This window comes from Molossus molossus, unplaced genomic scaffold (genome assembly GCF_014108415.1).
Source record: "Molossus molossus isolate mMolMol1 unplaced genomic scaffold, mMolMol1.p scaffold_m16_p_15, whole genome shotgun sequence".
In the NCBI taxonomy this organism is placed as follows: Eukaryota; Metazoa; Chordata; class Mammalia; order Chiroptera; family Molossidae; genus Molossus; species Molossus molossus.
Window position 1 is genome coordinate 45,160,104 of NW_023425350.1, and position 14,152 is coordinate 45,174,255.

Below are 14,152 nucleotides of genomic sequence, written 5' to 3' on the forward strand. Positions count from 1 at the left end.
ATTTTGTTTTTGTAGATGGCTTTGAGTTAAAACTAAACCTCAGCCCAGCTGGTGTAGTTCATTGGTTGAATGTCGACCCGTGCACCAAGAGGTTGCCAGTTTGATTCCCAGTCAGGGCACATGCCCAGGTTGTGGACCCAATCCCCAGTGGGGGACATGCAGGAGGCGTCCACTTGATGTTCTCCCTCATCGATGTTTCTATCTCTGTCTCCCTCTCTCTTCCTCTCTTTCTAAAATCAATCAAGAAAAAAACAAACCACTAAATCACAGTTAGGCACCAGTACCATAAATAGTAATAAAAAACCACACATTTACATAGCTGTTTTTAGCTATATTGTATGGTTTTAATTATAGTAATGGGAAAAAAAGTGATAACAATATGTCACAAGTTCTGTGCCTGTATTGAAAAGAAAAGAAAGGGCATTACTAATTTAATGAAGGCATTTAATGATAATTAGATCTTACAGTTCAGTGTCTTAGTTCATTTGGCCTGCTATAACAAAATACAATAGACTGGATAGCTTATAATCACCAGAAATGTATTTCTCACAGTTCTGGAGGCTGGCAGTCTGAGATCAGGATGCTGGCATGATCATATGAGGCCCCTCTTCTGGGTCACAGATTCCTTAGTGTATTCCTTATATGGTGGAATGGGGAAGGGTTTTTGGGGGGGACTTTTCTGTAAGGGCATTAATCTTATTCATGAGGGCTCCACCCTCATGACCTAATCACCTCCCAAAGGCCCCATCTCCCAATACTATTGGGAATTAGGATTTCAACATATGAATTTGGTGGGGGGGATACAGACATTCATACCATAGCAATTGTAATTGCTTAAACATACAAATATACCTTGTTTTCTAAAATTTCTGCCAAAGGAGTGTCTTTCTTTTAGATAGTCTAAAATTCTCCAATCCTAATTGATGAAATTAGTTTAATGCAACTTGTGATGATCCAGAATTTCTTTGCCATGCTACTATTATTTATATATTTCTTTCCCCTATTTTATGAAATAGTACATTCTAATAATTTTTCCATCTCTAGCTTCTGGCACATTGTCTAGAACATATTGATAATTTTTTTTTTTTTTTGCATTTTTATCTTCAGATAGAGTGGGAGGGAGAGAGGGAGAAAGAGGGAGACAAATATCAATGTGAGAGAGACACATCGAGTGGCTGCCACTCATACAACCCCAACCGGGTCCAGGGACAAACTGCAACTGAGGCATGTGCCCTTAGCAGGAACCAAACCTGGGACTCTCTGGTCCATGGGCCAATGCTCTAACCACTGAGAAAACCAGCCAGGGCATAAAACATATTGATAATTTAATATATGTTGACTGAAAGGCCATAAATGAATCAGTTGGGCTTCCTTCTCTTATTGTAGCCCATATTGATCACTCTGGCTTATTATCTCATTGCTTTCATTTTGACCTTTAATCATGTACTACCTTACACAGGGTGGTGTAGTCCCATTTTATGGAAGGAATAGAGTCTGGAGTATACACATAATTAGAACCTTAAATAATTCAAGATTAGTTTTCCAAAAGTAATGAATGTAAAATATGTGTATTGAAGGAGCAAAGGTGGGTGGGGACCAAGAGTGATTAGATGCATGTTCTAAGTCAATAAATTCACAATTATTTTAACATAGTTTTGCTTTGATGTTGTATTTTTTCCCTCAGCATTTTTATTATATTTACAGAGTACAGTCACTTAAATTAATAGCACAGCATGTTATGGCAGTTGCTTGGCTTCCTTAGTCGCATTTTTTTAGCACATGTAAATTCCATTTCAAAGTTACTAACTTTCAGGAATATTTTTAAGCACCAGCACTATTCCTCTAAAAATGTTTGAGTAAAGTAGTTTTAAGATAATAAAAAATATTTTAACATTTAACAGCAGTAATATTAAAATAATAGTTGAAGAGTAAACAAAATGAATGTTTTATAAATGAATATTTATAAAAACATGGTACAAATAAAGTATGGTGGGTATTTTTATTTACCAGCTAACATGGCAATAACTTAAGCACAGCTTACAGTCACTCATCCTTTCAGCTTTGAAATTGTTGACACATAGTTTAAAGGAAGGAATCATTATTTTATATCTGCCTATATTACATCTTTATATTATAATATAAATACATAAAATACAATTACATTATATTAATAAATTTATATGGGTATATTATTATCAAACTAAGTCGCAAACTTCTTGCAGGAATAGATTGTTACAATTCTGTTGTGTATATCTTAGATTGACACCTAGAGGCTATTCATGTAGTCAGAGATTTCTTATGGAATATTGCTATAAGGCAATAGTAATTAACATAATATATCTTCTGAAATTATACTCTTTTTTAGAAGATAAAAAGTAAATTCATGGTGTCTATGCTTGGATTAATCAAAAGTCTCTACCTTTTTCTGTGTGAGACGATTCATTGCTAACTGGGAACAGTTGGGACTAGCTCTTAGTCAGGAACCTTTTCTTTTTAATCTTTATTGTTGAAAGTATCACAGATAGATGTTCCCCTCTTTTTTCCTGCAATTGACCCCCACACACACTCCCAGTCCCCACCTAGTCAGGAATCTTTTATTGATACTACATGTATAGATGCATTCTATAGAAATGCAGCACCAGTGAATGGGATGGGGAATTTTGAATTGCAGATACCAAGAGCCCATCTCACAGAGCCGGAATGGAAGTGGGAGATCTGGCAAAGTTAGAAACTCTCCAATATTTATTTAGGGTAAGAAAAAGGAAACAATTAATATTTTAAGTACCAATATGCATTTACTGAGGATTTGTATTAAGAATGCAAGGTTGGTTTAACCATATTAATAGAATAAAGGAGTAAAACCATACAATTATCTCAAATGAACATTTGACAAAATTCAATACCAAGTTTCTTAGCAAAGTTTTATTATACAAGTATTTCTTTATTTTGATAAAAGCATCTATGGAAAGCTACAGCTAATGTCATACTTAATGGTGAAACCTGAACACTTTCCTCCTAAGATTGGGAACAAGGCAAGAATATTTGCTCTCACTGCTTATATTCAGCATTATTCTGGAGATCTTAGTAGGGCACAGCACACAAGATCAATGTAGGAAAATTTGTGTTTTTATATATGAACAACTAACATTTGGAAAATGAAATTAACAGAACAACTTCATTTATAATAGAGGCTAAATATAACATAGCCTGCTTAGAAATAAATTCAACATAAGATGTTAAAAAACCTTTATATTGAAAACAATAATACATTACTGAAGGTAACTAAAGAATACCTTAGTAAATGGAGAGAGATTCTTTGTATATTAGAAGACTCAATATTGTTAAGATGTTGCTTCTACCCATATCCATCTTTAATTCAACTCAGTGCCATTCATAATCCTACGTTTTTAAAAAGTAGAAATTGGAAAGTTTATTCTAAAATACGTTTGGAAATGCAAAGGACCTGAATAACCAAAACAATCTTGAAGAACAGAATTGTTACTCTAACTCTACCTTATATCAAGATTTACTTAAAGCTGTAATAATCAAGATAGTGTGGTATTGGCATATGACAAACAGATTAATGGAACAAAACAGAGAGTCCTGAAAAACCAAGACTTATATGGTCAATTAATTTTCAACAAAAGTGCAGTATAATTCAGTGAAGTGAAGGAAGTCTTTTCAACAAGTGATGCTGAAACATCCAGATGTCCTTATGGAAAAAATTAGCCTCAATTCCTATCTCTCAGCATGCACAGATATTAATTCAAGGTAGGTTATAGACTGAAATATAAAAGCTAAAACTATAAAGCTTCTGAAAAAATGAAAAAGACAGTATGTTTGTGACTTGAGAGTAGACAAAGGGTTCTTACATTATACAAGATACAGGAAGTAATAACCATGAAAGAAGTTGATAAATTAGACTTTATCAAAATTAAAAACATATACTTATCAAAATAAACCACTAAGAAAATGTATGGGTATATCACAGACTAGAAGAGAAATTCACAAAGTATATATTTGATGTATATCTTGTATGCAGAATAGGATTTTCTGAATTTCCTATGACAGCAATAAAAAGATAGCCCACTTTTTTAATGGGCAAGGATTTGAACATGTGATTCACAAAGAGAGATATATCACTGGCCAATAAGCACATAAAAATGTTCTCAATATCACTTCTTATCAGGGAAAACCAAATTAAAATCACAGTGAGATATGATTCCACACTTACTAGAGTGGATAAAATTTAATACTGGCAATACTAAATGTTGACAAGGACGTGAACCAACTGGAACTTTTTTTTTTTTTTTAATCCTCACCTGAGGACATTTTTCCATTTTTTGTTCAGATAGAGTGGGAGGGAGAGAGGGGGAGAGAGAGAGAGAGAGAGAGAGAGAGAGAGAGAAGAGAGAGAAAGAGAAACATCAATGTGAAAGGGACACATCGAGTGGCTGCCACCCGCACGACCAGCCAGGGCCAGGGACAAACTGCAACCGAGGTATGTGCCCTTAGCAGGAACTGAACCCAGGTCTCTCTGGACCGCAGGCCGATGCTCTAACCGCTGAGCCAAACTGGCCAGGGCCCAACTGGAACTTTTATCCATTGTTAGTGGAGTGTATCACTTGGGAATTTCTTATAACACTAAATATTTTCCTACCCTCTGAGCCAGCATTTGTATTTCTTGACATTTATCCAAAAAGAAATGAAAACCTATGCTCATAAAAAGACTTGTAAAAATGGTCATAACATTTTAATTTATAATAGTCCCGAATTGGAACCAGCATCAACAAGAGAATGGCTAAAATGTAGTATATTCATGAATGGAATACTATTCAGCAATACAAATGAACTATTGATATGTTCAGCGATATGAATATATCTCAAAACCATTATGCTGATGAAAGAGGACTTACATAAAAGAGCATATACTGTGTGATTCCATTATGTGATGTTCTGGAAGAGGCAGAGCTAATCCTATGTGAAAAACATTAGAATGGTGATAGCTTATTGGGGATTGACTAAAAAGAGGCATGAGAGAACTTGGGGTGATGCAGTGTTCTGCATCACATTACATGGGTGTATATATTTGTCAAAATTCATGCAATTTAAGACCTGTGTGTTTCACCATATGTATGTAGTAAAATACTGGAGGGTAATATTAAAGTTACAGTTAATATGTTAGCTTATTAAGAAAAGGAATGAACCCAACCAGTGTGGCCCAGTGGATTGAGCATCTTCCCATGGACTGAAAGGTCCCAGTTCGATTTCTGGTCAGGGCACATGCCTGGGCTGTGGGCTCTATCCCAGCTGTGAGGCTTGGAGGAGGCAGCTAATTGATGTTTCTCTTGGACATTGATGTTTCTATCTCTCTCTCCCTTCCTCTCTCTCTAAAAAATCAATAAAACCATATTTTAAAAATAAGAAAAGGAATGATTTCAACTTTCTGATATACTGATGCAAAGCTTGGTAGCTAGTCTCCAAAGATTGTCCTCCAATGAACCATGCCTCTCAATATTCTTGCTCTTTGATAGTCCCCATCCTTTCATCTGGGCTGGCCCTGTAAATCACTTTTAACCAATAGAATGCAATGGAAGCAACTTTTTAACTTCTAAAATTAAGTCATAGAATGCCTTGTAGTTTCTACCTGGGTCCCTTATAGTGCATGGTCTGGGGAAAGCCTGCTAGCTGCCATGTAAGAAAATCTTAACTACCTGAGATTCTGTGCTGAGAGGAACCCCAAACTAACCAGTTGTTCCAGTCTTCTTACCAAACATGCAAGTGAAGAAGCAATTTTGGATGTCCAGCCCAGTTCTAACTTCCCATCTACCATCTTAGTGCAGTGAACAACCCATTGAATACAGTCAATACAAAACTGTAAGAGATAATTTGTTGTTTGAAGCCACCAAATTGTGGGGTAGCTTAACATTTCTAGAGATAAATAAAGCATAGATATATACATGTGTGCACAGATACATAGAAATAGATAGACATATAGATAAAAATACTATTTCTGTCATTTAAAAATAAGGTATATACCTTTATAAATGTAATGCCAAGTATTATGACTTGTATTTATTCATTAACAACAAACCTGAAGTACTAGCTATGCTACAAAACTGCTACTAGGTGTTAAAGATAAAAGGTGAACATGACATAGATGCACAGCTATTTAATTCCTTTTTTTTTTTATGTTAAGTATGTGAGGGGAATGTTTAAGGTCATTAGGCTGGAAATTCCCACTAGACATTTGGAAATTCAAGCCTAGTATTCACTACACATATCTGAGAATTGTTTGCATTTATGTGTTGGTTTAAGCCATGAGAATAGATGACTTCTTCAAGGAAGAGCAGATTTCAGGGGGAGAGGGGTGAGAAGGGACCAATGATGGGGTCCTAAGGAATAATAATATTTGAGAGTCAGAGGGAAGAATAGTTATCATTAAAGGAGACCAAGACAAAACTATGAAAGAAATAGGAGAACCAGGATATACTAGTGTCCTGGAAGGGGCAGAAACATTTCAAGAAGGGAATTGTTAGTTATGTTTATTCATGCAGAAGTCAAGTATGGTTAAGAGCTAAATGTGTCTGGTATATTTCCCAATTAGAATATACAGTGATTATTTAAGGGAGAGCAGTTTCAGTAAGGTAGATGGATAAAGATTAAAGATGGGGATAAAAGCAGATTGCGGTGAGTTGAAGAATAATAAATGGTAGGTAAGAGATTATAGATTTCTAAATTTTTAATATAGTATAAAGATTAAGACAGACTGATCAAGCTAGGAGGGGCTAATAGTTGAGAGAGAGACTTCGTTAAAATTTGAGAGCAACTTAATCATATTAATATACTGTTGAGCTTATTAATTAATTCAGAGGGAGGGATTGAAGATCCAGGGAGACACACTGGATGACTCTTCTGCCTAAAGCCCCTCCCTTCTCCATTACAGTCCACTATGAGATTGAAAATTACATTATTAAACCCATTAGTTGTATCCATAAATCAAATATTTATGCCTTGGCCAGTCTGCTCAGTTGATTGAGTATCGCCCTGTGCACCAGAAGGTCGCTGGTTTGATTCCTGGTCAGTATAGGAGTGGGAGAGAACAGATCATTAATGTTTCTCTCTCCCTCTCTCCCTTCCTCTCTCTCTAAAATCAATAACAACTTTTAAAAAATATATTTATGGGCTCAAACCTGTAAGAAAAGTAACATCTTTTGGATCTTGATTTCTGTCAGGAAGTTGAAATGGTATTGTCTTTTTTTAAAAAAATATTTTTATCGATACTTTAGAGAGAGGAAGGAAGAGAGGGATAAAAATATTGATCTGAGAGAGAGAGCGACATCCATCGGCTGCCTCCTACATGCCCCCTACTGGGGGTTGGGCCCACAACTTGGGCATGTAGCCTAACTGGGAATCGAACCAGACCTCTCAGTCCATGGGACAATGCTTAATCCATTGAGCCACACTGGCCCGGCAGAAATGTTACTGTCTTAAAATGAGATATATCTGTATTGAATTTTGTTGTACTTTGAAGAGAAGAATGAGGATCCTGCAGGATTTGCAGGTGTCTTACAGTTTCAGGCAATTTATTTATTTTTGTCTCTTAACTCAACTACAGACTTCCTAAAAGGAAAAAAAAACCACCCACTCTTTGTGCCACTGCCCCCATTCCCTCTTTTTTATTCAGTGTGATAATTTCTGGTGGTCAGTTTCTATCTTCTTTTGCCTTCCTAACAGTAAAGAAGAGTCTCAAATTACTTGGCCCGTTGCTTCTGTTGCCTGTCCCTAATTTAGTTTTCCTTCTCATTCTCACCAGTGTTGAAGCAAGTTTGGATTAACACACTGTTAGGATGACTAAATGTGGTCACTGTGGATTTATTGCTCAATTTGAGAAGCCTGTTTGTGCTATAACAGCATTATTAACATTTTCCAAACATGTAAATTTTTGGTGAAACAGCTTTAATAAGTAATAAAGTGTTATATAACTGTATTGGTCCAGGAAATTTTATTTATTTATTTATTTATTTATTTATTTATTTATTGTCAGAGTAGTATATTATTAGAAAAGCTTCCCACTTAAAAAAAAGTCTGGGAATAAATTTTTGTTGTAAATCTTCTTTTAATTTTCTTTTACATTTTATAAATGTAAAAAGCTTTGTAAGAAATTTGTAAGAAACAAAAAAATACCTTTTTAAAAGGAGAAATACATAACAAAATTACACCCACATATGAAACTGCCAATTAAATTATTTCCATGAGAAGTTTCACAGGTTGGTGTGCCCAAACCAAATACCCCCCATTGCCATCTAGAAACCACTATCCACATAGTCACCCAAGACAGAAGCCTGGCACTTATCCTTGATTCCTTTCCCCATACCTTGTGACAAATTAGCCATCAGATGTTCTTAATTTTTAATTAGCAGTATTTATTGTGTGCCTCTCTTCATGGAGTGTTGATGTCGAACTACTTATCTTTGCTTCCTATGCTGTTTTTTTCCCCAATGCCGCCACCGTTGCTGCTTCTGGAATGATGTTTCTAAATTATAGATTTGACCTTTCAGTGGATTCCCACAGCTGTCGAAGTAAAGTTAACATTTTTTTTTTTAATCCTCATAAGAGGATATTTTTTATTGATTTTTAGATAGAGTGGGAGGGGGAAGCGGGGGAGAGAGAGAGAGAGAGATTGATGTGAGAGATACACATTGATTGGTTGCCTCCCGCATGAACCTGACTGGGCCAGGGATTGAACCTACAAGGTACATGCCCTTGACTGGAAATGGAACTCAAGACTCTTTGGTCCGTAGGCCGATGCTCTAACCACTGAGCAAAACTGGCTAGGGCTAAAGTTCACATTCTTTAGTCACAAAACTTTCATAAGTTAGACCATTTGCTAGCCTCATTTTCTTCCATTCTTTTTATTCCTTGCATCTTAAACCCCAAAATAACTTGAAGCTCTTCAAATGTCATGTTCTCATTTGCAGTACCTTCCATTTTCTCTTTTAACAATACTGTCTATTTATCTCGTTTTAGCTCAGATTTGAGTAAGTTCAGGAGGCCTTCCTGACCTCAAAGCCTCTCTTCTAGTTTCACATAACCTATGAAGCATGTCTCAACCATAACATGCATCATATTTATCATACACTATGTATTCCTTTACTTGTCTGTCTCTCAAACATATACAGCCATGAGGGCAGGTACCGTTACCGGCATATAATAGGTAATTAATAAATGCTGTTTTATTTATTTTTATATAGGATCAAGTAGACTCCTTAGCAGCAGTAATATTACAAAATAGAAGGTTAGACCTACTGACTGCTGAAAAGGGAGGAATATGCCTCTTCATAAATGAGGAATGTTGCTTTTATGTTAATCAATCAGGAATAATTAGAGACATGGCCCAGAAGGTAAAGGAATGATTACAAAAGACAGTAATTATCGGAATCTTCGAATTCCTGGAGTAAGATATGGAACTGGGCATCTCATTAGCTGGTCTCTTAATGCTTTTTTAAAAATATTTTTATTAATTTATTTTTGTTACAGATGTTTTTCCTTTTTCCTCCCTCGACACCCTCCTCCCTATTCTGCCCCCACCCCCCTGCATTGTTGTCTATGTCCATTTGTTATGCATACATGCATATAAGTTCTTTGGTTCATCGCCTCCATCCCCTGCCCCCCTACCCTTATGTTTGTCAGTCTGAGCCATACTCCTTTCTGTGTCTCTGGGTCTGTTTCATTCATCAGCCCACCTTGTTCATTATGCTACTTAATAAATGTTTATTAGATAGATGATATTTCTTTGGAACTTGCTTCTTTTTATGATTTGGATTAACATTTATTTACATATCAAATAAAGGCAACGTTGGTATAGATTATTAAAATTACTTTTTTCCTGTTAATATGAATGAAAATTCTAGAAGCAGAAGTTCTAGGATTTAAGGAAGGATTTGTTTAAACTATGAAAAAATAGGAAAGTCTAGGATAGGAAGGAAAACTTATTGTTAAAACAAATGGAAAGAAGAGAGTACTTTGGGTTAGTTAATGAGGAAATGATCATCATTTTTTTAGATATTACCAAAAGCATGATAAGAAGGAGCATCTAAACATTCAGGAAAATTATAATGTACATAATTAGTCATGCAATAACATCATCTTGATTGTATTTAAATCAATGCCCATAATGTACCTAAAACTCTGTGGAATAGTATTAATCATTTGAATGTAAGGACCAAGTTTAATATTTCTTTAGTATTCCCTACAGTGCTCATTATAAAATATGTTTAAATAAATGATTGATTTCTACCTTCATTGAGATTATATCTAAGACTATAAAATAATTAAAATGTATAAAGAAAACTGCAACTCTTTGAGCATTATTTTTAAATGTTTTAACTAAGTAATTACACATCTGGGAATATAGTGCAAATAATGCTAGCATACATGATAAAATAACATCTCAGGATATTTATGAGAATTAATTCTGGTAACATATATAAAGTCCTTCTCACAGATCAATAAATATTAGCTGTTATTATTAATATTTTTTCGTATTTTCAATGTTAAAAACAAACCATTTGCAAATTTTTAAAAATATACAACTAGTAATAAAAAGGGAAAAAATCAGTTATGCATTGGTAATCACTTAACACTGATCTACTCCATTGTATTTTTCTAAAAATTACAAAGTTACAATCAATGACTAGTAGTAGGAGGTAGAGGATCTAACTTATGAATAAATTCTACCTACTGAGGAATGTGCTAGGTTAGTTTGAGTCAGAGTGGGGTTTAAGACTTGGTAGAAGAAAATGGAAGAAGACACTGTTCAGCTCAATTAAAATTCAGATGAAGAGTTTAACTGGTATTTTTTGTGGTTTACTTTGACTATTTCAAGCAATTTTATTCATACAAGATACATTTTCTCATTCCAACAAGGGAAATGAATAATTTTATCAACTTTTCATATGTATTTAGCTCAAAGATCTAAAAAATAACACAAATTTCTGACCATCTAATATTCTAGTAGTCATATATTATCTGTTTCAATATTTTTATCTTTATAGAAGGTAAATTCTACAAGGACAATACCATGTCTGTTTTTTTTTCATACTTGAAAAATAGTGCTAGACACAGCGTGGTAAGTAAGTATTTGTTAACTTGAACAGACCAATAACAACTAAGGAAATCGAAAATGTAATCAAGACTCTCCCAGCAAACAAAAACCCAGGCCCAGATGGCTTCACAGGGGAGTTTTACTGAATATTCAAAACAGAACTAACACCCATTTTTCTCAAACTATTTCAAAAAATTCAAGAAGAAGTAAGACTTCCAAAATCGTTTTATGAGGCCAGCATAATTCTAATTCCTAAACCAGAAAAAGACATTACAAAGAAAGAAAACTACAGGCCAATATCCCTGATGAACATAGACGCCAAAATCCTAAACAAAATACTAGCAAATCGGATCCAGCAACACATCAAAAAAATTATTCACCATGACCAAGTGGGATTCATCCCAGGGATGCAAGTCTGGTACAATATTCACAAATCAATAAATGTGATAACCACATAAATAAAATGAAGAATAAAAACCACATGATCGTATCAATAGATGCAGAAAAAGCCTTCAACAAAATCCAGCATCCATTTCTGATAAAAAACCCTCAGCAATATGGGAATAGAGGGATCATATCTTGACAAAATAAAGGCCATATATGAAAGACCTACAGCTAACATTATACTCAATGGGCAAAAACTAAAAGCATTTCCCTTAAGAACAGGAACAAGACAAGGATGCTCACTTTCGCCACTCTTATTTAACATAGTACTGGAAGTCTTAGCCACAGCAATCAGACAGGAAGAAAAAATAAAAGGGATCCAATTGGAAAGGAGGAAGTGAAACTGTCATTATTCGCAGATGACATGATATTATACGTAGAAAACCCCAAAGACTTCATCAAAAATTTACTAGACTTAATAAATGCATTTGGCAAAGTAGCAGGATACAAAATTAATGTCAAGAAGTTGACGGCATTCTTGTACACCAATGATGAACTCACAGAAAGAGAAACTAAGAAAAAAATCCCACTTACCATTGTGGGAAAAAAATTAAGATACCTAGGAATAAACTTAACCAAAGAAATAAAGGACCTATTTGCAGAAAACTACAGGTCATTGAAAAAAGAAATAGAGGAAGATATAAAAAAGTGGAAGCACATACCTTGTTCATGGATTGGAAGAATTAACATCATTAAAATGTCCATACTACCCAAAGCAATCTATAGATTCAATGCAATCCCTATCAAAATAGCAAAGACATACTTCACAGAACTAGAACAAATACTACAAAAGTTCATATGGAACCAAAAAGACCTCGAATAGCCACCGCAATCTTGGAAAAGAAGAACAAAGTAGGAGGGATCACATTACCAGATTTCAGGTTATACTACAAAGCCACTGTAATCAAAAAAGCCTGGTACTGGCACAAGAACAGGCATATAGACCAGTGGAACAGAACAGAGAATCCAGAAATGGACCCATTAATGTGCTCAATTAATATTTAACAAAGGTGGCAAGAGCATATAGTGGAGTAAAGACAGCCTCTTTAATAAATGGTGCTGGGAAAATTGGACAGCTACATGCAAAAAAATGAAACTGGACCATCAACTTACACCATATACAAGAATAAACTCAAAATGGATAAGAGACTTAAATGTGACTCATGAATCCATAAAAATCCTCGAAGAAAATGTAGGCAACAAAATTTCAGACATCATACGCAGCAGAATTTTCACTGATACGTCACCTAAGGCAGCAGAAACACAGGAGAAAATGGACACATGGAACTACATCAAACTCAAAAGCTCTGCCAGCAAAAGATACAATCATCAAAATGGAAAGGCAAGCCACTGTATGGGAGAGCATAATTGCCAGTGATATATCAGATAAGGGGTTAATTTCCAATATATAGAGAATGCTCATACAATTCAACAAAAGGAAGACAAAGAACCCAATTAAAATATGGGCAGAGGAACTAAATAGATACCTCTCCAAACAGGACATACAAATGGCTAAGAGACATATGAAGAAACGTTCAACATCACTAATCATCAGAGAGATGCAAATTAAAACAACAATGAGGTATCGCCTCACACCTGTCAGAATAGCCACCACCAACAAATCATCAAACAACAAGTGTTGGCGAGGGTGTGGAGAAAAGGGGACTCTAGTACACTGCTGGTGGGAATGCACACTGGTGCAGCCACTATGGAAAACAAATGGTGTTACCTCAAAAAATTAAAAATTGAATTGCCGTTTGACCCAGTGATCCCACTTCTAGGAATATACCCTAAGAAGCCTGAAACACCAATCAGAAAGAATATATATACCCCCATGTTCATAGCAGCACTATTTACAATAGCTAAGATCTGGAAACAGCCCAAATGTCCATCAGTAGACAAATGGGTAAAAAAGCTATGGTACGTACACACAATGGAGTACTATGCAGCTCTAAGAAAGAAAGATCTCTTATCCTTTGAGATGACATGGAGGGACCTGGAAAGTGTCATCCTAAGCAAAACAAGCCAAACAGATAATGACAAGTATCATATGACCTCACTTATCTGGGGAATATAATGAACATAACAGTCTGAGGAATGGGGTAGTCCCAGAGATGTGGAAGTGAGGTACAGACTGACAATCCCCAGAAGAGGGTGTGGTGGGGGAGAGATAAACCACAGAACTTATATGCATGCATGTGTGCATGAACAATGGACATGGACAACAAAGCGGGGGACAGGGCGGGGAGGGGAAGAGGGGAATCAGTGGGGAAAAAAGGAGAAACATCTATAGCAAAAATAATTAATTAAAAAAAATAAGTGTTGAACAACAAACGAATGGATGGAGGCAACCTTATTACATTATGTATTCTGTGAATTGATTCAAATAAAATTTATAATGTATAGTTAGATTTACAGTGTTAAAGGACAATATATATTTTTTTATCCTCACCCAAGGACATTTTTGCATTTATCTTCAGATAGAGCAGGAGGGAGAGAGAGAGAGAGAGAGAGAAACATCGATGGGAGAAAGACATATCAACTGGTTGCCACCCACACGAGCCCAACCAGACCAGGAACAAACTGCAACCAAGGTATGTG

The 14,152-nt window shown here is 35.3% G+C and overlaps 1 protein-coding gene across 7 annotated transcripts in view; it reads left to right on the plus strand.

Annotated features, from left to right (window-relative positions):
• The window catches only part of EHBP1 (EH domain binding protein 1), a 602,469-nt gene that overhangs the window by 390,748 nt on the left and 197,569 nt on the right, over window positions 1-14,152 (plus strand). The gene's annotated exons all lie outside the window — the stretch shown is intronic.